Below are 22207 nucleotides of genomic sequence, written 5' to 3' on the forward strand. Positions count from 1 at the left end.
CAGTCAGTTCAGACTGAAGTTTTAGTAGACTCCAGAGCCAGAGGCAACTTTATTCAAGAATTATTGTTACATCAATGTGCTTGCCCTATTACTAGATTAATCATCCCCTGTGTCATTTTGTCCATTCCCAGAGAACCTCTACCTGGTCATGTGACTACAGCTTCCTCACCCATCACGATGCAAATTTGGTCTCACCAAGAGAACATTCAGTTCTATGTACTATCTAAACCATCCAGCACTCTTGTACTTGGACTACCCTAGCTGAATGTTCATCAATCATCTATTGACTGAAATTTCTTAGAGATTGACCAATGGGGTCCATCCTGCCAGAAAACACTGTATCATTTCATCTTTGTCTCCAGCCTCTTCACCTCGAAACACCTCATCTGAAATGTAGTTTTCAGGCTTCAATGTACATTCTGTTCCAACATGAATTCTGAACTGTGTTGTCCTCCTGCCAAAGAACATCTGTTTGTCGATCAGGACCACTCTCAGTCCTTGTCCACGCTTTCAACCTTTTCTTCAGTTAAATCTGCTTTGAATGGTTTTTTAGTCCAGTCTCAAAACCAAAGAATCTCTGGAACCTGGGTCTGGACCCCTGAGCCCCCTGTTGGTAAAATATTACCTTCATTTCCTCAGAAGCTGAAGAGAAGAGGTTTGAGGAAGGGGGTATGGTTATAATCCAGCCACCTTCCCAGACTTCTCGGTGGCAAACATTCACCATGTGTCAGGGTGCCACCATTGCATGCTCTGATGCGTGTGATACTAGGACCCAGCGAAGAGATGCTTAGGCGTGCGTGCGCATTGGTTCACACAATTCAGCACATGTTGGTGGGAGAGTCTGTTACCTGCCCCGATGATGATGCCACACGCTCAAGACTACTTAGCCTGCCATGACTTGCGTTCATTGCCTTAGCAAGAAGGTCTCATGGTTCCTGTTCCTCCTGATTCTAGTTTTCAGTATTCATCAAGCTCTCTAGCCTAGTTCCTGCTTTTAAGCCATCAGCCTTGCTCAAGCTGTGAGTCTTGTCCTTGCCTGGTTTTAGCTGCAGCTGGTCTTTGTATAGACTTTTGGACTCAGTCATAGTCTGGCCCATGCCAAGATTTGCTCATCCACTGCTAGCTTGGGTCTCAGGACTCTACCTACGAGGTTGTGTCATGGCAAGAGGGGCTCATGCATATGCAGTTCCTTATACCCCCTAGCTACTATGTACATCAATATACAACTAGTTCCCATCATTGAGCAGGATGTCCAATCACCTACCAAAATGGAAGGCAGCACCTGGAATACCAGGTTGTCCCATACCAAACAATTCTTCCATTTGCTTTCCCCTTTCCCTCCAAAGGCAAGTCCTCTAAGTGCCTCAGTCCTCTTGTGCATCATACTCTGCAGCATGTAAGCACACATGATACCCACTTGCTTCTATCTTCACAGATTGCAGCTCCTCATCGTGGTCATCCTCCTTGGACAAGGAGGAATAAGATGGAGCAGGTGACAGCAGCAAGGCCCCAGCCCCACACCGTGCTGAAGCAGTAGCAGCCACTGCTGGGGAGGAGCAGGAACCAGTGGTGTTGGTCCAACACCTCTGTCTCCAGCAGGTGCATCCTGGGCCTGAACAGCCTCCAGAACCCTCCCTGTATGGTTCCCTCCCTGTTTGGCCCTGGGAATTTGGGATGCTGCAATTCATCTTGCCAGCCTTTGCTGGCCGAGGGAGGCTTACATCACTGTCTGCTGCCTCTGCCATCATCTGCACCCCAGCAGCCAGAAAGAGGCTCTTCAATGGGAACATCTCTTCCCTGTGAAGATCCTCTTTCTAGGCAGCAATATGAAGCCATGGTGCATGTGATGGCAGAGGAGCAGAGGAGGATGAAAGCATCCCTTGGGATTCTGCTCAAGATGGTGCACAGCTATGGTCATGGCCTATGGAGGCTGGGCATGGCCATGTGGCTTCAGGGTAGCAGCCATCAACCATCCTGAGAAGACTCCTAAATCTGAGCTTTTGGCTGTCCCTAAGTCCCTAGGGTTTTTTTGTTTGTATAATAGTTTTCTTCCTAGTTAGCCCTTTCCCATCCCATTTTATTTTTCTGTTTTTTAATATGTATTCAGAAAATGTTGTTTCTAACTAGTTAATAAAATTTTATTAAATGAGAAAAACCTTTGTCCGAGTTGACTTGTGCTTGTAGTCTCCATGAGGTGCTTAATCTAAAGTCAAAAGTTACATTGTAAACTTGGAGTTACATGGCTCACTTGTGAGCTATCCCTCTAAATAGCTTTGAATATTGACCTCTAAGGCTTTGTTGCTGTGGTAATAACCATGATAGCAGTTCACACTTTAATTTCATACTTAAGAGGTAGAGCAAATGGATGTTCTTCAATTGCTTTCCTTTGGTTCCCCCTCTCCACAGTCTCTCATTTTGCATAGCTTGAGCCAGAAGAGGAATGTGGTTATAGAGTGCTTCAAATGACAAAAGACAGATGATAGACACCAAGGGATAGTTTTCACCTTGCTCTGCAACTTCGGAGGAAGTTACTATATGTCAGCACCAGAGCTTCTGCTAATCCTGGGTGTGTGGCCTAAATATTTTTGAAGCTAGCATTCCAGGCCCTGTTTCCATGATTGCTGGTGACCATGAGTATGAGAGCGAAAAAAGAAGGCTAGTATATCTGGGGAATGGGGTGGGGGTGGAGGGGACAGATAAGGCATCACAGTGAAATTTGAAGAAGAACACCAGGTAGGGTTATTTCTATGCTTTAGGTCATGGGAGTGATTAGAAGGAACCAGACTGAGTGTGGTGATGAAGTGCTGAAGCAGACAAATTAGGTAAAGAAGGAAAAGCATAAGCCTGTAGTCCAAGAATATGCGACCACACTTAGGGGCCACAGATCAACTATAGAGAAAGTGGAAATGTGAGGCTGGGGCAGTTATACATAGTGAAGGCTGGATAATCAAATACTGGAGGAGTGGCTGAAAATACACAGCAACTTTCTCCTTATTGGATATCTCCCCATGAGTAAACACACTCATCGTTCTCCTGTAGTAGCAGTCTTACAGTGTTGCCTGCATAAGGGTCTTAGTAAAGGTATATACAATTCAGTCAATGTCCCCTGAGTGACACATCTGATAAGCAATCCATGCAACTGTTTGGTTTCCAATCATTAGCCAGGCTTTGTGACCATAAAGAAACAATATGCAGTATACCTCTCTCCTGCCTCACAAGGGTTTGCCTTTCAGCAAAGGCATCACTCTACAGCAGATAAATGATGACAACAACAATTCCCTTACAAGCGCAGCTCTAACTAGAGATGTAAAAAACCTACCATTTCCAGGTCCACCTGTACCATACTGGAGGAGCAGGCTATGCAGCCTTCAGAACTTATGTGGGCTGTTTCACCTGACATTCCTTGCTGGTCTTATGATCTGCACACCTGAAGCTCTTCCATATATGGATAAATGCAAGAAAGGGCTAAGTTTCCTGATTGCACCCAATTCTGACAGCAACCATCACTCCTGCTGGTTGATGTGATTTATCATTGGCAGCATCTCTTTAACCTCCTTAGGACCCCACACAGCATTAGGGGGGAGGGGAGGTCAAACAGAGAGACTTCCTTAAATTCCATCACTACACATGTAGACAGGTAATGCAGGTAAGAATTGCAATAACTTGAGCAACCATATACATGCATTACTATGCTTTCTATTTTAATTAATTGTGCGTATAACATTTACCCATGAATTTCCTGGCCACTAAACTGCAAATATACGCGCTAATTACCCTCATGTGCGCATAGGAAAATGCTTACTACGTGTCTTTGTGGAGATAAAAGCAGGGACAGGTACTTGTTTTTTCTTGCCACCATGTTTCAGAAGCGTGCAGCCCACATGCCAAAGCCCAACTTTCTTCCTAGGGAAGTTGGATATGCTAGTGAAGGAGGTGATGAGAGTGCACAGTGTTCTCTATGCGGTGGCAGCAGCAAAAAGAGTGGGCTCGTATCAGAAAGAGCAGATATGGGAATGCATTCATGCTAAGATCAACGCTCTGTTCAAAAACAGCAGAAGTGTGGGGGAATTGTGCTACAAGAGGCTTGACTTGCAGCATGGAGTGAAAAGGAAGCAAGCCAGGTTGCGAGCTGAGGGAGCAGACAGCCAAGTAACATTCAGGCGGCGGAACAGTTGGTGTTGTCCACCATAGCGGAGTCCACTGTGAGTGGTGTAGTAGAGCTGGACACCTCCCAGCAAGAGCAGCAGCAAGGTAAGCACTGTCTATAAGATACTTTGATTTATGTATGTCAAGAGCTAGCTTTCTACATGGCATATAGTTTTGTGCTAAAAGCAGGTCCTTCTAGATTTTGGAGAGTATATGTTCCCACAGAGAAGAGGCCAATTCACTCCTTGGCTACAGAGCACCATGTCTGTAGTGTAGGCCTCTGCACTATAAGATAGGTGTATATGTATGCTGTATGTACCATGATACTATATTTGGACCTATATTGCTTCCATATCTGTATGTACTCATGACCTAGTGATGTCCACTTTCCTCTCCACTCCCACCCCAAGTAATTGGAAAGTTCCTAACTCCAGTCCTTATTCCACCCTATGACTTGAATGTGAAAGATGAGCTTGCAGGGTGCCACATCTAGAGACAAGAAACCACCCTTGTAAAGAGTATATGCAGATAGTTGTTGCCCTCAGCAGCTAGGCAGGATCAGTAACTGCGTGTGTTTGGAGTGAAGATATGTTTGGAAGAGATATGTTAGATAGTTTCACTCTGGTATCTGAGGTGCTGAAAGAGGGCTTGGGGACCTGAACTAATTGTTCACATGGAAACATGAGATGCATACACACCTATGATATATACTAAAACAGATATCATTTTCCCTGTTGCAGTGAACCACTAGGAAGAGCAGCCAGGGCCAAGCTGGCTGCATGGGCTCGGTGCCACATACATCAGCTCCCTGATACATCATCATCATCTGAGGAGGAAGTGGGTCAGGAAGGTCCAACCACGAGGAAACTGGTGCATGAGCCATGTGGCAAGCAAGAGGAGGAGTCAGAGCTAGAAGAACAGCAAGCTGGTATGGATTCCTCTACAGAGGAGGAAGGTGGTGACCTGTCACAGAAGCAGGCCAGGCCAGCCAAGCTCCTCCTAATTGCCATGAATGCCTGTATCCTAGAGGAAATGGTGGCCCAATGGCCAGAGCTTCATGGCTTGTAGGTGGAAATGCGAGAGAAGGGAGATGCTCTCAGACAGGAAATGTGTGATATTAGAGAGAAGCTTCATGAGCAGACAGCTGTCTGGAGGGAGCTGCTCCAAATATTGCCTCTTGCCATCCACAGCCACCACCAGCTTCACCTTCCAACCTGGCAATCCCTCCTGCAGCCAACTTCCACAGGAGCCTGGTCCTGCACTCTCTGAGGGACCTGCATTGTGGAAGAGGGTGAGAGAAGAGAAGCCCAAAGCCCTGCAGGCTCTACAAAAACCACACGAGGAAGAAAGAAGTATTAAGTTTATTTTCTTCTGCACTCAGATAAGCACATGTAAATAAAAGCACTGTCATCGCCAATGAAAATATCTTTGTATCAGAGTGTTCCTTTTCTCTATAGCCTGTCTTTGACTGTCGTGATAATTTGCAATTCCTCCTGACTGAGCTCTTGTTCCTCCTCCTCTTCATCTGTATTCTCAGGCAGTCCCTCTGGCAGAGGTGTGTGTCTGGTTTTGGTTAAGTTATGTAGCATACAGCAGGCTAGGAAGATCTGACAGACTTTAGGTAGGTTGTAGAAAAGGCATCCCACAGATCTGTCCAGACAGTGAAAGCATGATATGAGTAGGCCAAAGGTTCTCTTAATGACTTCTCTGATCATCCGTTGGGTTCTGTTGTATCGCACCTCCGCTGGACTCTGTGGAGTGGCCACAGGGATGATGAGCCTGGTTTTGAGGGAATATCCTCTATCACTTGTAAGGGAGAAGCCAAAGCAGAACAGTTATATAGGCTTTTAGATGATTAGGCTGGGTCAAAGCTCTACCATGAGGTAGGCAGGCCAACTAGAGATGTGAGAAGACTGGTTGTGATATGATGTTATCAATGGATTGTTTCCTACCTAGTAGCCAACATGCCGTGGGGTGTCCTTCCTGAAAGTGGTCTGAATTCCTGATGCAAGAGGATGTAGGCGTCGAGAGTGAAATTTGGGCCTGACATCCAGGATGAGGCCTATAGCATCACAGACCACTTGCATATTGAAGGACTGGAAGCCCTTATACTTGTGGTAGGCAGCCACATCTCCCCCTGGTGCCCTTAGAGGGTTGTGAGTGCAGTTGATCGCCCCCAGGACAGAGGGAAAGTGTGCCTCCTGATGGAAATGCTGCATGATTTGTTCTTGCTGCCATCTGCTCTGAGGCACGTTCTCCTTAGCAAGGCGAACAGCACCTGATCGATGCACATGGCGATGGCAGGTTGGCTTATGCCAGCCATGACCCCAAGAGGAGTTTGGAAGGTGCTGGTAGCAAACAATTCTAGGACAGTGAGGAACTTGAGATGTGCAGGCAAAGCATGGCCCCTCTGTCTGGTGGGTTGTAGGTCTGCCTCTAACTGCTGGCATTGTTACTGTATGGTTTGTTATTTAAACCTGAACCTACGCACGTTTTCCTCCTCTGACAGATCTATAAATAGAGTCCTTGTCCTATAGACTCTGTATACAGGATACCTTCTCCTACTTCTCCTCCTCTCCTCTTTCTTCTGCACCATAAAGCCATGAGTACTCTTACAGTGATTATAATCATTTTGCTATGAAAGTGTGTCCCCGTGTCTCAAACCCCTTAATATGTGACTGCTTCTCCCCCTCAAACCCTTCCTCCATCGCCCTCAAGGTCCCTGTTTGATGCTGATTGGTCCTATAAGTCACAGTCGACTGCAGGATGCTGCAAGTATCTACCTGAGTGGTCCATGTATCCTTGATATTCTAAGGCCATTCCCATGGGACTCACCCTATTCCTGTTCCCACGATGAAGGGCAAGGCTTTCCCAGTGTCCCGCAGTGGGTCCTGGTAGGCATTGGAGATCCTGCCTCCCCTCCACTAGCAGATCCTACTTCCACGTGTCGACAGAAGGTGGCCTGGCAAAAGGCAAGCAGCTAATCCAAAGTCTATCTGGCAACCTTGCGTGTAAACCCCTTGTAGCAAGTCCACATCCGTAAGTGCATGCATGTCAGTGCATAGGTCGGTTTTAAAATATGTCATTACCACTCCCCTTCCATGCCCCTAATAAGCCCCTTTTCTAAATGTGGATGTTGTAGAAGCATGTGTATGTACACATGTTCATTGTGGCTTTTAAAATATGTGCTCCTCCTGCACAGCCCACATATATGCATATGTGACTGTTTTTGCATGAAGTAACACTTTTAAAATTGACCTGTGAGTGAAAAATAATTTTCTCTGATTTTTTGTAAATGTGCTCCTTGCTAACTTCATGGAATGCCCCCTAGTCCTTCTATTATCTAAAAGAGTAAATAACTGATTCACATTTACCCATTCTACTCCTCTCATGATTTTATAGACCTTTATCCCCCCTCAGCCATTTCTTCTCTAAGCTGAACAACCCTAATCTCTTTAGCCTTTCCTTATAGGGGAGCCGTTTCATCCCTTTTATCATTTTGGTAGCCCTTCTCTGTATCTTCTCCATCGCAATTATATCTTTTTTGAGATGCAGTGACCAGAATTGCACACAGTACTCAAGATGCAGTCTCACCAAGGAGCAATACAAAGGCATTTTGGCATTCCCTGTTTTATTTACCATTCCTTTCCTAATAACTCCTAATATTATTTTGCTTTTTTGACTGCTGCAGCACACTGAGCTTATGATTTCAATGTATTGTCCACTATGACTCCTAGATCTTTTTAGTGGGTGGTAACTCCTAGTATGTATCCTAACATCGTGCAACTACATTATGGGTTAGTTTTCCCTATGTGCATCCATTTGCACTTGTCCACATAAAATTTCATCTGCCATTTGGATGCCCAATCTTCTAGTCTTGCATGGTTTTCCTGAATTTATCACAATCCGCTTGTGATTTAACAACTCTGAATAATTTTGTATCATCTACAAATTTGATCACCTCACTTGTCATTCCCCTTTCTAAATCATATATAAATATATTAAAAAGTGCATGTCCAAGTACAGGTCCATGAGACACTCCATTTTTTTACCTTTCCCCACTGAGAAATCCATTTATTCCTATTCTCTGTTTCCATCTTTTAGTCAGTTTGCAAACCACAAAAGGAGATTGCTTCCTATCCCACGATTTTTTTAATTTCTTAGGAGTCTTCCATGGAAGACTTTGTTAAAGCCTTCTGAAAATCCAAATATACTAAATATACTTTCTCACCTTTATCCTCATGCTTGTTAACCTCTTCAAAAAAATGTAGCAAATTTGTGAGGCAAGACTTTCCTTAGGTAAATCCATGATGGCTGTGTTCCATTAAACCATGTCTATGTATATGTTCTGTGATTTTGCTCTTTAGAATATTTTCCACGATTTTTCACGACACTAAAATTGGCTCACTGAAGTCAGTTACCATTGATATCTCCAAGAGAGATATTTAGGAGGTATTTGTTGGAAATACTACAGTGCCCTGAATAATCTATTCTGCCTATATCTAAAACATATTATCTTCCCCCTTTCAAGAGAAGAGAGGATGCAACAGATGTAGGATTTCAAAAGTAATCTCCAGTTCAAATGATGAGACTAATTTGGACATGTCATCTTTACTTGAGACTTCAGATAGTCAATTGGCTAAGCTGGCTATTTTAATAATGTCCTTGGCTTAAATACTGTTGCGCTGCGTTGGAAGGGAGCGCTAGGGGGTGCTCCCCAGTGCTCAATCACAGTCACAGTCCCTTTGATATTTACATAGTAAAATAGTAAACTATGGCAGATAAATATAAAAAGGCCCATCAAGTCTGCCCAGTTGAGGTGTCGGGGGGCATGTCGGGAGTGACGCGGCATTTTCGGAGTGTGTCTGGGGGCGTGTTTCCAGCTCGGGGGCGTGGCCGAGTGGCCCGACACAGCGGCCTGTGTTGGGGCCTGTCGCGCCGGCGCGCGTAAGTTACTACTGCCCGGAGGCAGTAGTAACTTTTAAGATAAAGGTAGGGAGGGGGTTTAGATAGGGCCGGGGCCGGGGGGGTAGGTTAGGTAGGGGAAGGGAGGGGAAGGTGCGGGGGGGTGAATGGAAAGTTCCCTCCGAGGTCGCTTCGATTTCGGAGCGGCCTTGGAGGGAACGGGCAGCGCGCGCAGAGCTCTGCGCGCGCAAGGTGCACAAATATGCAACCCCTTGCGCGTGCCGACCCCGGATTTTATAAGATACACAGGGCGAACAAAAGTACGCGCGCACGTAGATTTGTAATGGGGTAGATTTGTAAAATCTACCCCATTGTTTCATGTGATGTTTTACAATTGTATTTTATGTTTCAGTTGTAATCTGCCTAGCATGACATTGTTATTATAGGTGGAATTTAAATATTTTTTAAATAAATAACCCATGCTATAATTACACAATGTTGGGTTCCATATTAGGTGCTACAACCCAAGAAAGAGATCTAGGCGTCATAGTGCATAACACATTGAAATCATCGGTTCAGTGTGCTGCGGCAGTCAAAAAAGCAAACAGAATGTTGGGAATTATTAGAAAGGGAATGGTGAATAAAACGTAAAATATCATAATGCTTCTGTATCACTCCATGGTGAGACCGCATCTTGAATACTGTGTACAATTCTGGTCGCCGCATCTCAAAAAAGATATAATTGCGATGGAGAAGGTACAGAGAAGGGCTACCAAAATGATAAGAGGAATGGAACAGCTCCCCTATGAGGAAAGACTAAAGAGGTTAGGACTTTTTAGCTTGGAGAAGAGACGGCTGAGGGGGGATATGATAGAGATGTTTAAAATCATGAGAGGTCTAGAACGGGTAGATGTGACTCGGTTATTTATTCTTTCGGATAATATAAAGACTAGGGGGCACTCCATGAAGTTAGCATGGGGCACATTTAAAACTAATCGGAGAAAGTTCTTTTTTACTCAATGCACAATTAAACTCTGGAATTTGTTGCCAGAGGATGTGGTTAGTGCAGTTAGTATAGCTGTGTTTAAAAAAGGATTGGATAAGTTCTTGGAGGAGAAGTCCATTACAGTCTATTAAGTTCACTTAGAGAATAGCCACTACCATTAGCAATGGTAACATGTTACATGCCAGGTTCTTATGGCCTGGATTGGCCACTGTTGGAAATAGGTTGCTGGGCTTGATGGACCCTTGATCTGACCTAGTATGGCATTTTCTTATGTTCTTATATTCTTAAATCCACTGTCCTTTCTGTGAAAAATTATTTTCTGAAGTTGTTCTATAACTTTTCTTCTGTTGAAAAAGTTTTACCTCTTGTGCACTATTAATAGCTTTCAGGTATTTAAATATCTCTGTCATGTTCTCCCTGTCTTTCCTTTACGGTATACATACTTAGATCTTTGGTCTCATATCATATAGTTTTTGGTGCAACCCCCACCACATTCTGGTTGCCCTTCTCTGAACCACATCTAGCATCTCTCTGTTCTTTTTGTATACAGTATTGCAGGTAAGGCCTTATCAATTATATGTTGATTATACCTATCCTTATGCACTTATGAGTCCTCCTGGCTTTGGCCACCACTTTATTATACTGTTTCGCTACATTGAGATCATTAGACATTATCACCCTGAGGTCTGTCTTCTGGTCAGTGCACATCAGTTCCACACCACCCAATGTGCACCAGTCCTTCATACCTCTGGAGAGATCTCCAGCCCCAATGCTGAAACTAAAAAGCTTGTAGTTTAAATGCCTACTGTAGGCACATAATCTAATTATTTTATCCTCTACCTTAGAAGGTCTGCAAAAATAACCCTTAACCTGTTAAAGACTTGATGCAAATCAATTTTATATGTGAATCTGAAAAAACAAAAAAGTTAAGATTTTCTTCAAAAAGCCAAAGAATCTCCAACACAGACTCAAATTGTACCTACATAACCAAAAACAACATATATTCTAGACTTTGTATATCTTGGCCTGATAATAAGTGCTTCTGGGAGCTTAAAACTGACTATAAAGACACTATAGGAAAAAGCTGTAAGGACTTTCTGTAAAATTTATAAACCCCCCCCCATCATTCAACCATTTCTCCTATAAGGAAGTGACGTCTATGGATTCTCATTAACTTTATACTATACAGAATGGGACACTATACAGAACTACATCTCCAGTTCTATAATCAAACACTCTGTGGGCCTAATTCAATACATTTTTTCTCCCATAGACATAGAATGGGAGAAAAGCTTTAGGGGTAGATTTTCAGATGTTGCGCCAGCGTACATGTGCGCTCGCTACCAGGCGCGCACACATGTACGCCCGATTTTATAACATGCGTGCGCAGGCGAGCGCATGTTATAAAATTGGGAGTCGGCGCGCACAAGGGGGTGCACAATTGTGCACCTTGCGTACGCTGAGCCCACGCCGAGCCACGCTGCCTTCCCCCATTCCCTCCCAGGCCACTCTGAAATCGTAGCCAACTCGGAGGAAACATCCCTATCCCCCCACCCCACCCCACCTTCCCTTCCCTTCCCCTACCTCCCCCGCCTTTTCTCCCTACCTTTTTCTTTTTTTTTCTTTTGTTTCAAAATTTACTTCAGCCCTGGGGCTGAAGTAAGTTGCGCGGGCCGGCCAACTGCCAGCGCACGATCCCTGGCACAGCAGCAAATTGCCACTGTGCCAGGAGCCTCTCACCCCGCCCTGCCCTGCCCCCTCCCCACTCCTTTTTGCAAGCCCCGGGACTTACATACGTCCCGGGGCTTTACGCGCATCACTGGGCCTTTTAAAAATAGGCCCGGCGCGCGTAAGACTGGTTACACGCGTAACCTTTTGAAAATCCTTAGTGAATCAGGCCCCATATCTACTAAAACTCACTCAGTAATAGATGCTAGGAATGTGCAGGGTAAAATACATTCATTTTTGTTTTTCAGTTCATTTTCAGGAGGTTTTTCCCCACAAATTTTGGTTCATGGAATGTTTGATTCATTTTATTCATGTGGAAAAAAAAGTCAGAAATCTAAAAATAAAACCAAAATTGGAGAAAAAATGAAAACGGGGCCTCCCATTCACTTGGAAAAATGCCGGGGCCATGATCCACCCCACTTACCCAATCTGTTGGGGATCCACCGGCAAGGCCTAGACCCAGGCTGAATCTTCAAGCTTCCGTAGGCCAACGTCATTGTAGGTCGCTGCAACCTTGGCCTCAGCTTACCCAAAGCCAAGGCTTTGGCCCGGCCTGGAGGTTGCAAATACCATACATCAAAATTGCACTGTCCGCTGGGGTGAATACGCTGGAGTTAATTATCTCTGGCACAACTCCAGCACACACCTTCAGAAGAAAGAAGATGAAGAAGATGGTGTCCATCAAGCTCCAAGGCCTGGGTTAACCCTACGCCGAGGCCCCGGTTTCAAGACATGGGCTCCGGGTAGGGATATGGAGGCAGACCCGGGCCCTGGCCCAGTCCAAGCCCCAGGCACTGGGACCGGGTCTCTGGACTGGGCTGCAGTGATAGGCCTGGGTACGGGCCAAGGCCCAGGTGCTCAGAACCTGGCCTCTGGGCCAGGCAGCGGCATTGGGCCTAGACCCAGGCGTCGGGACCTGGCCTGTCCATCAGATACCTGACAACTCAGGTAAGTACCTATTCAGGAGTTCGGATCATGGCCAAGGCCCTGAAATCAAACCAGGCTCAGGCTGAAACCCCGGCATTCCGCTCGGGCCTAGGTCATGGCCCCTGTTTTGGTACTTGGTCTGTGCCCTAGGCAAGGACCTAGCTTCAGGCCTAGGCATAGGACTAGGCTGAGGCACCAGCGTCACACTCTGACATGGTAAAACGTTTTGCAAAAAAAAATATCTTTCTCCACTTTATTATGCAAAATTACTTTTTATTTCTAATTTTAAAAGAGTGAAAATAGTAAAATAGTGTGCAAAAGTTTGGATACCCTTCCAGTAGACTCATCACTTTTTTTTTAAAGCTGTTAATAAGGCCCAAAAGGTTGATTGACCTATTAGGCCTTCAGTTAGTCAGGTGATGCTAATTCTATGGTTAAATAAATATCCTGATCATTCTAACCTCTCAGTTTGTGATTGTTGTTCTATCTGCTTTCAATAACCATTAGCTTCTCTAATAAGCAGCTGTGTGAGCATTTGAAAATGAATATAGTTCACTCTTATACAGGAGTAATTGTGCACAGGTCCACAGTAAAGCATTGCTTACACAACAGAAGAATCAGGGAGGCGGGAAGGAAAACAGACAACTCAGGAAACTGAGAAACAATCCAGGATATGTAGGCTGTCTGCATTTAGTATCTTATTGCCATTGTTTGCATGCAAGGAAAATATACGTACTATATAATTTATGCTGCTATATATGCTAGCAATTATTAATGGTATTTGGCATTTGCAATTTTAGCATTACCTGTTAAACTTCCCAAACTGTATTGCTACAGTTCTGAAAGTGTTCTCTAATTTTGCCTGTTCATTTACAATATGGCAGTTTCTTGAGAAGACATTGAAAAATGGATGAAATTATATGAAGATATTTTACACTCATGTGAACATTCTGCAAGCATTTTATTTGTTCTATAGTTTACAATCTACAGTATAGTAAGACGCCAGCAATCATGTTCTAGGTTTCTGAACATTCAAAGATGAATTTTCAAAAGCTACATACATAAAAATTAGCAGTTACACATGTAAACTAGCATATACACAAGAATATGCTATTTTAGAAACCTTAGCATACGCATGGAAATTAGGATGCGTGTGCAAAAAAAGGTCGGGCCAGGGGCATTCTGAGATACAGTCAACATTTAAGTGAGTAAGTTGCTATTTTATAAGCAATTTATGCATGTAAATTTGGCAACTTACTCGCATATATTTACTACAGCTCAATATCTGGAGTCAGTGATTGTACAGTAAGGGGTAGATTTTGAAAGGATTATGCACGTAAATCCTGGGGAGTTACGCGCGTGACCGGCCTTACGCATGCCAGACCAATTTTCAAAGGCCCTGTCAAACGCGTAAATCCCCGGGACGCGCATAAGTCCCAGGGCCTCGGGAAAGGGGTGGGGCAGGGTGGGGTGGTCCAGGGTAGGGCAGTCCAGAGAGCGGAGTGAGGCGGGGCTAGAGGTCCTCGGCACAGCGGCCATTTGCCATTGTGCCGAGGGATCACGTGCTGGCAAGGTGCTGGTGCGTGCAACCTGTGCCTGCCCTGAGGCAGGCGCAAAAGGTAAAACAAAGATTTGGGGGTGAGCTGGATTAGGGCTAGGGGTGGGTAGGTTAAGGGAAGGGGAAGGGAGGTTAGTGTAGGGGGTTTGGAAGTTCCCTCCCAGTCCGCTCCAAAATTGGAGCGGATAGGGAGGGAACTGAGGAAGCCCACGGGCGTCGGTGCGCACAGGATGCACAAGTGTGCACCCCCTTGCGCATGCTGACTCCTGATTTTATAACATGCACGCACCTGCTCATGCATGTTATAAAATCGGGCGTCCATGTGTACGTGCCGGGTACTGCGCGCACATGGACGCGTGCGCGCATTCTTTTAAAATTTACCCCTAAATGTTTTAAAAGTGAAAAAATAACTGGTTGGGGGGGGGGGGGTCTGGATGAAATAGGCGGATTTCAGGCTGAAGAGCCAGGAGGGTCTCAATGATCTGTAGATGGGCTGTACGAACTCGAAAACTAATTGGTAAAACTGGCAATTTGATTGCCGCATGCATGTTAGAAAGCCCGCTAAATTACGTGTGTGAAAGCTGACTTACCGAAAGTAAATGCATCTCAATAATGTATAAAATCTACTGGCATATCATTTTAAAATTTGAAGTTAAAATATGCAGGTATATCATTTTGCACACTTTTCCAGCTAAATTCTGACTTATCCGGACAAATTTGGAGTTATCCGGATATGTAGCACTTTTAGACTTATCTGTCTATCTGATTTAGCCGTATAAGTAGTGTTTTAAGACTTATCCATCTAAGTAGCATGTTTTCAGGCTTCTCCGACTATCTTACTTAGCCAGATAAGTCTGAGAAGCACTACTTAGATGGATAATAGTGGCTTGGCCACTAGGTAGCTGGTTAAATCTGAATTTATCGGGATAAGTGCCACTACTTATTTGGATAACTTCGAAGTCATGCAGTGCACGATATTTACACACACACACACATGTTTAAGCGCATATTTGTGCATATTTTATAACCTGGCAACATTAATACACGCTGCATCAATGCCTTCAATGCATGAAGCACTGGTAATGTCAAAACATGATGCATCAATGTCAATGCATGACTTACCTTCCTCTATGATGCATAATGCATCTAGGTGGCTGAAGTCTACCTTGAGGCCTCATTGCATTGATAATGCAAATAGTGCTGAAGCCTCAACTTCCAATGCAAGTTGCTGTGACTTCCTTGACACCAGTCCTTTGATGCACATCACTGCATCAGCCAGCACTGGAATTGCTTCCTTGATCAGGAGGAGTAGCCTGATGGTTAGAGCAGCATGCTATGACCCAGGGAAACAAGGGTTCAAATCCTCCTTGTGACCTTGGGCAAGTCACTTTATCCTCTTTAATGCCCAATCCCTCACCAAAAAATCACACATCCTAGATGACCTACTCATCGACTGCAAACCTGACATCTGCGCAGTCACTGAAACCTGGTTTAAGGACACAGACACCGTAATACTAAACCAACATCCCACACTCACCTACGACATTATCTCCATCCCAAGACCGAGAAAAAGAGGCGGAGGCATTCTACTAACGGTTAAAAAGAACCTCAAACTCAGCCTGCTGAACATTAGCACCCCACCCAAGTATGAAATTGGCCTATTCAAATCCCCTGAACTTCAAATCTGCCTTATCTACACCCCCCTCTGGCCTTCTGGAACACAACCCTTCCCCACTCATAGAATTCATATCCGACAATATTAATATTGATAAACCGGCCATCCTTCTGGGAGACTTTAATATACACGTAGATGCCACTCCCCTCTCCCCTTCATGTGAAACATTCCTAGAATCACTTCAGGCCATAGGCTTTAACCAGATCATTTCCTCCCCCACTCATAAAGCCGGGCACACCCTAGACCTCATTTTCATCAACTCATGCATCCACTCACTCTCCCCGGTCTCCTGCACCCCAGTACCCTGGTCAGACCACTCACTTATAGAGGTTCCCCTCAACATAAACTCCCCTAATATTTGCAACCCTCCCCACAACACCTCCTTCTCCTTTAGAAACACATGCCCCACTGAAGATCTCACAGCTGCCCTAGAGGAATCTCTGAACAAGCTTGACTGCTCCACTCCCGACACTGCCCTCAGCACCTGGTATAACCTCACCCTTAATATTGCCAATAAACTATGTCCTCTCACCTACCTCCCCCAGAACCCCTCATAGAAAAAGAACATGAAACCTTGGTTCACCCCAGAACTTCACCAAATGAAAAATAACCTCAGAATGAGAGAGAAAACCTGGCTTAAGAACCCTTCCCCACAGAACACCATCTCCTACAAATCATTCATGCACTCTTACCATACCTCTATTCCTAAAACAAAAAGAGACTATTACGCTTCCAAAATACATGAGTACATGTACAGCCCTAAAGCCCTGTTCTCATACATCTCAACCCTTACCAAATCCGCCTCTCCACCCATCCCTGACACTGAAGTCAGCAGTAAATGTGAGGAACTTGCCCTCTTCTTTCACAATAAAATCGCAAACATCCTCAGCCGTTTCCCGGCTGCATCCTCACCCATGTAATCTGCCCCCTGCATCTGCCCCAAAGCTACTTTAGAATCCATTGATCTCACTTCTTCCAAGGAAGTTGAGTCCATCCTCAAAAAGATCAAACCTGCCTCCCACCCCTCCGACACCATCCCCACCAAAACCCTGCTAATCATTCCTAACACCATTGCCAAACCTATAGCAGACATCATCAACTGCTCCCTCTCCAATGGTTCAGTCCCAGACTCCCTCAAGCACGCTGTGGTCAAACCCCTTCTCAAAAAACCTAATCTAGACCCCGCAGACCCTACCAACTACCGTCCCATCTTTAACCTTCCTTTCATCGCCAAAATCTTGGAAAGGGTGGTAAATGCCCAACTCATGGACTTCCTGGAAGACAACAACATCCTCCACCCTTCTCAATTTGGCTTTCATAAAAACCTGAGCACTGAAACACTCTTACTCTCCCTCACTGATACCCTCCTCATTGGCCTAGATAGAGGACACAGCTATATCATTGCCTTCCTCGACATCTCCTCAGCCTTTGACACTATAAGCCACAATCTACTCATCTCCCGCCTATCTGATATTGGCATCACAGGCACAGCCCTCCTCTGGTTCCAATCCTACCTGGCACACAGACAATACTCTGTTAAGCTAGGCAAAGCCAAATCCTCCCCTGTCAACCTCACCCAGGGTGTCCTCCAAGGATCCTCCCTTTCATCCACCCTATTTAATATTTACCTCCTGCCCCTCTGCCAGCTATTATTCGACCTAGGCCTAAAATTCTACATCTACGCAGATGATGTGCAAATCATAATACCTGTACAAGAATCCATCCCCGCAACACTGAAATTTTGGGAGAAATGCCTTAACTCAATCAACTCCCTACTCACCAATCTCCACCTCGCCCTTAACACAACTAAGACTGAACTGCTTCTTATCCACAGCCACCATACACACAAGCTATCCACAGCCAACGACCCTGTCTCTAACTCCTTTACAGCACAGCAACCAGTACGAAACCTTGGCATTCTTATAGACCAACAACTGAACCTAAAAAAACACATCAACTCTGTCCTAAAAGAAGGTTTCTATAAGCTCAATGTTATAAAAAAACTTAAACCTTCACTCCACACCCATGATCTCAGAACAGTCATTCAAGCCACCCTCTCATCCAAACTGGACTATTGCAACTCTGGGCCTTCCTCTCACCACAATTAAGCCCCTCCAAATGCTTCAAAACGCCACTGCCAGAATCATCATGAATGCTCGTAAATTCGACCATATAACCCCCATCCTAAATGACCTCTATTGGCTCCCTATTCCCTCACGCATTCTATTCCAAACCCTCACTATAATTCATAAATCCATCTACAAAAGCATCTCCATCTGGCTTAATGAGCCCTTCCAAACCACACAATCCTCCCGCCCTACCAGATCAAACCTTAAAGGCACCCTGCATATCCCATCTCTTAAGAATGCCCGTCTCACGTCGACAAGAGAACGTGCCCTATCTATTGCTGGCCCAGCATGTTGGAATGCGCTACCCATTAACCTCCGTCTTGAGCCATGCCCCTTCAAATTCAGAAAAAAGCTAAAAACATGGCTTTTCCACCTTGCATACCCAGACAAGTCTCCTCTATACCATCCCCTGCCACATCCCCTGCCACATCCCCTCTTCCCTTAAGCTCCATCCCTGTACGTTCCTTCCCACCCACTCAGTGAAATCGCCCATGTACAATATGTCACTATGTATTATATGTCAATATGTAAATAGGTTTCATAAGTTTACAGTATGTTAATCTGTAACCACTTAGTTATCTTCTATTTTTTCCCTCTACCTTGTCTTATAACTGTTATATCCTCTGCCCCAGCCCTGTTCTATGTAATTTCCACCTTATTGTTGATGTAAACCGATATGATGTGCCGACTAATATCGGATTAGAAAAGCTGTTAAGTAAATAAAATAAATAAATAAATACCCTCCGTTGCCTCAGTTACAAAATTAGATTGTAAGCCCTCTGGGGATAGAGAAATACCTATAGCACCTGAATGTAATCTACTTTGAAGTGCTGAAAAGCAGAATATAAAAATCTAAATAAATAAAATAAATACCCACTCTCTTCAATGCAGCCTTCATGGATGCAGTACAGCTGGGCACTGCCTTCTACCACTTTGTCTAAAAGGAGCTACTTGAAAAATTCTAAAATGTCTTTCTCCCACGCTTCAAAACCTTGGGACATAGAATGTCCACACCTACACATTGTCCAATGCCTCAGGACACAGAACAATTGACAGCTATGATTGCCTAGCTCCAATCTGCTCAGCCCAAGCCAAATGGAAAAGGTGATGTTTTGGCTCTGTCCCCTCCTAATAGAGTGCCTTTTCCCTGAACACACTGGTTGCAGCAGGGTACTGTCTTGAGAAACCAGACCCTTTCTGCTTTATACTGCCTCTCACTTCCAGGAGGTCTTTTGGTCAGGAACACAAACCGATACTAGTATCTGAGGAAGATGTGTCGCCTCCTGCACCAGGTCCAAGACCACAACAGTGTGTTGATCTGGTAGCCAGTTTGGAGAGGACCTTCTCTGCCTTTTTAACTGTTAAGACTCAAAGATACATTCATCCTCTGCTCTCCAGCATAGCCTTGATCCATTACAGCAGGATACTCACCAATCCCAGTGCTTACTTCTTTAGAATCCCTATTACTTGATTGTTCCTCTTCTTGTTCCTTTGCAGCAGAGTCAGCCAGTTGGAGATATTGGGCCAGGGTCTTCCCTTCAAAAACAACCAGAGGCTACCCTTGTTTCACTCTCATTATCCATAAGCTCCTAAGTTAGTGTGCCCTCACCTGTGGATTCTGAGGAAGTGTCAACAGGTATCCCTTCTCACCTGCTCCCAGATCCACTGGAACCTATGGCGCCACAGGAGGACATTTCTCACTCAAAATGTGTGGAGAAGGTGGGAGCAGTACCTGGGGTCCAGATATGAATGGATAAGGACCCATAGATCGAAATACTAGGTCTTTTCCATATTCTGTATACACTTTTAGACCCAGTGGCTCTCCCTATTCCACAGGTTTCACTTGCAGCCCTGCTGTGAGAAAATTGGATCTTAAATACTAGATACAGAAGTACCATGGCAGTGGGGTGGTCCAGGTTCCTTACCAATCGGTAATCATGGAATATGTGATGAGAAAGAAGTCATTTATGAGAACATAAGAACATGTCATATTGGGTCAGACCAAGGGTCCATCAAGCCCAGCAACCTGTTTCCAACAGTGGCCAATCCAGGCCATAAGAACCTGGCAAGTACCCAAAATCTAAGTCTATTCCATGTTACTGTTGCTAGTAATAGCAGTGGCTATTTTCTAAGTCAACTTAATTAATAGCAGGACTTCTTCTCCAAGAACCTATCCAATCCTTTTTTAAACACAGCTACACTAACTGCTCTAACCATATCCTCTGGCAACAAGTTCCAGAGTTTAATTGTGCGTTGAGTGAAAAAGAACTTTCTCCAATTAGTTTTAAATGTGCTACATGCTAACTTCATGGAGTGCCCCCTAGTCTTTCTATTATCCAAAAGAGTAAATAACTGATTCACATTTACCTGTTCTAGACCTCTAATGATTTTAAACACCTCTATCATATCCCCCCTCAGCCGTCTCTTCTCCAAGCTGAAAAGTCCTAACCTCTTCAGCCTTTCCTCATAGGGGAGCTGTTCCATTCCCTTTATCATTTTGGTCACCGTTCTCTGTACCTTCGCCATCTCCATGTATCTACTCAATTTTGCCTCCAGGGAGAGATCCTAAACTTCTGGATAATTTTGTCAAGATGGGTTTTCAGATGTTAACTGCTTGTATGGGTACAGAAGTGTTACGAGCGCGCGCGGGCGCAGTCATCTCGAGCTGGTGGTGAGCCCTTGGGCCACGGCGAAAGCTAGGGAGGAGACCCAGCCACACCGTGGGAGGTGAGCTGGGCAGGCATGGTGAGCCAGGCGGGTACAGAAGCAGGCACAGAGTCTGACCCTCAGCCGGACCTGCACGCCCATGGTAGCCAACACTGGGAAGTTGACTGATGAACGGTCCTCCGACTGTTCCCGGCCCTTTCGGACCTGCCGCTGGGAACGGCAATGGGCAGCAGGCCGGACAGAGGCGAGGGCAGACAGAGTCCTTTACACTGAAGACGTCAGACGGGGGCTGAAGCAGACATCCAAGACAGACTGAAGCAAGACGTTGGAGACATCAGGGCAAAGGCTGAAGCAGACATCGTAGACAAGGCAGGTGCAGACATCGTAGACAAGGCTGGAAGGAAACATGGCACTGTCCATCAGGGCGCCCTACTCAGCCCACCCGTGGGACTGAGTCGCGGACCACCCCGTCCCAGACGCGCCCTACACAGCCCAGGAAGGCTGGTCGCGGACCACGCTGAGGAAAGGAGGGTGCAGGGAAGACAAAGTGGAAGATCCAGGCGAACAGGAACTCCGATGCTGGGATACTGACATCCAGAGCCCCTTCGGCTGGCAGGCAGGGAAGCTCAAGAGCCCGGGGGACGAATCCCTCCTGTTGGCCACTCCAGGGCCCAACAGGACAGAAGGCTCAGGAACCAGACGAGGACATAGGGCGGAACACCTGGAACTGGAACAGGAACGGAATCAGGCAGCTTCAGGAACAGACATCAAAGCAAGGTCAGGAACAGACATCCGGACAGAGACAGGACAAGGAGCCATCAATACATGGAGGACCTGGATCGGCGAGGTTACAGGCGACTGTAATGCACAATCCGAAGGCAAGTTGCAAATGACAAGAAAGTCCTTAAATACTGGAGGTTGTAGGCAACTCCCTAGGAGGAGCTTGCCAGGACCGCCCACCGCTGGCCCTATAAGTGGTGTAGAGAGCTGCGGGCCGGCCCCTAGGAGAAGGGCGTCGCCAAACAGGAAGTCCAAACACAGAGGCATGCAAGCCACAGGCAGGCTACAGGAACAGCTAGGCCTCTCAGGCCCTGGAGCAAGTCCAGGATGGAACACAGGCGAGGCCCTGGCTTCGGAGCGGCCTCCGGTGGAAGGTGTAGCGCAGCAACAGGGGGGATCGTAACAAGAAGCTTAAACCTTTTTCTCCAACAGGCGGAGGGTGCTAACTACTATCAGCCTTGTCTGGATGCAGAATAAGACGTGAGACCATTTGGTCCTTTTCTGCCATCATTTCTATGTTTCTATCAGCTTTCCACTTCTAGGCATTCGTTTATGCTTACAAGTGACCATAATATCAAAGGTGTCCATTTTTCTCCTTTCAGAGGCATTGCCTCCCACCCCTTCTGACTCAGCACCAGCAACAACTTCCACAGTTAAGAACATAAGAAATTGCCATGCTGGGTCAG

The 22207-nt window shown here is 45.5% G+C and overlaps 1 protein-coding gene across 1 annotated transcript in view; it reads left to right on the plus strand.

Moving 5' to 3' along the window:
• The window catches only part of LOC115085620 (regulating synaptic membrane exocytosis protein 2-like), a 914496-nt gene that overhangs the window by 661106 nt on the left and 231183 nt on the right, over window positions 1-22207 (plus strand). The window lies entirely within an intron of this gene.

The sequence above is a fragment of the Rhinatrema bivittatum genome, chromosome 2 (genome assembly GCF_901001135.1).
Source record: "Rhinatrema bivittatum chromosome 2, aRhiBiv1.1, whole genome shotgun sequence".
Taxonomy (NCBI): Eukaryota; Metazoa; Chordata; class Amphibia; order Gymnophiona; family Rhinatrematidae; genus Rhinatrema; species Rhinatrema bivittatum.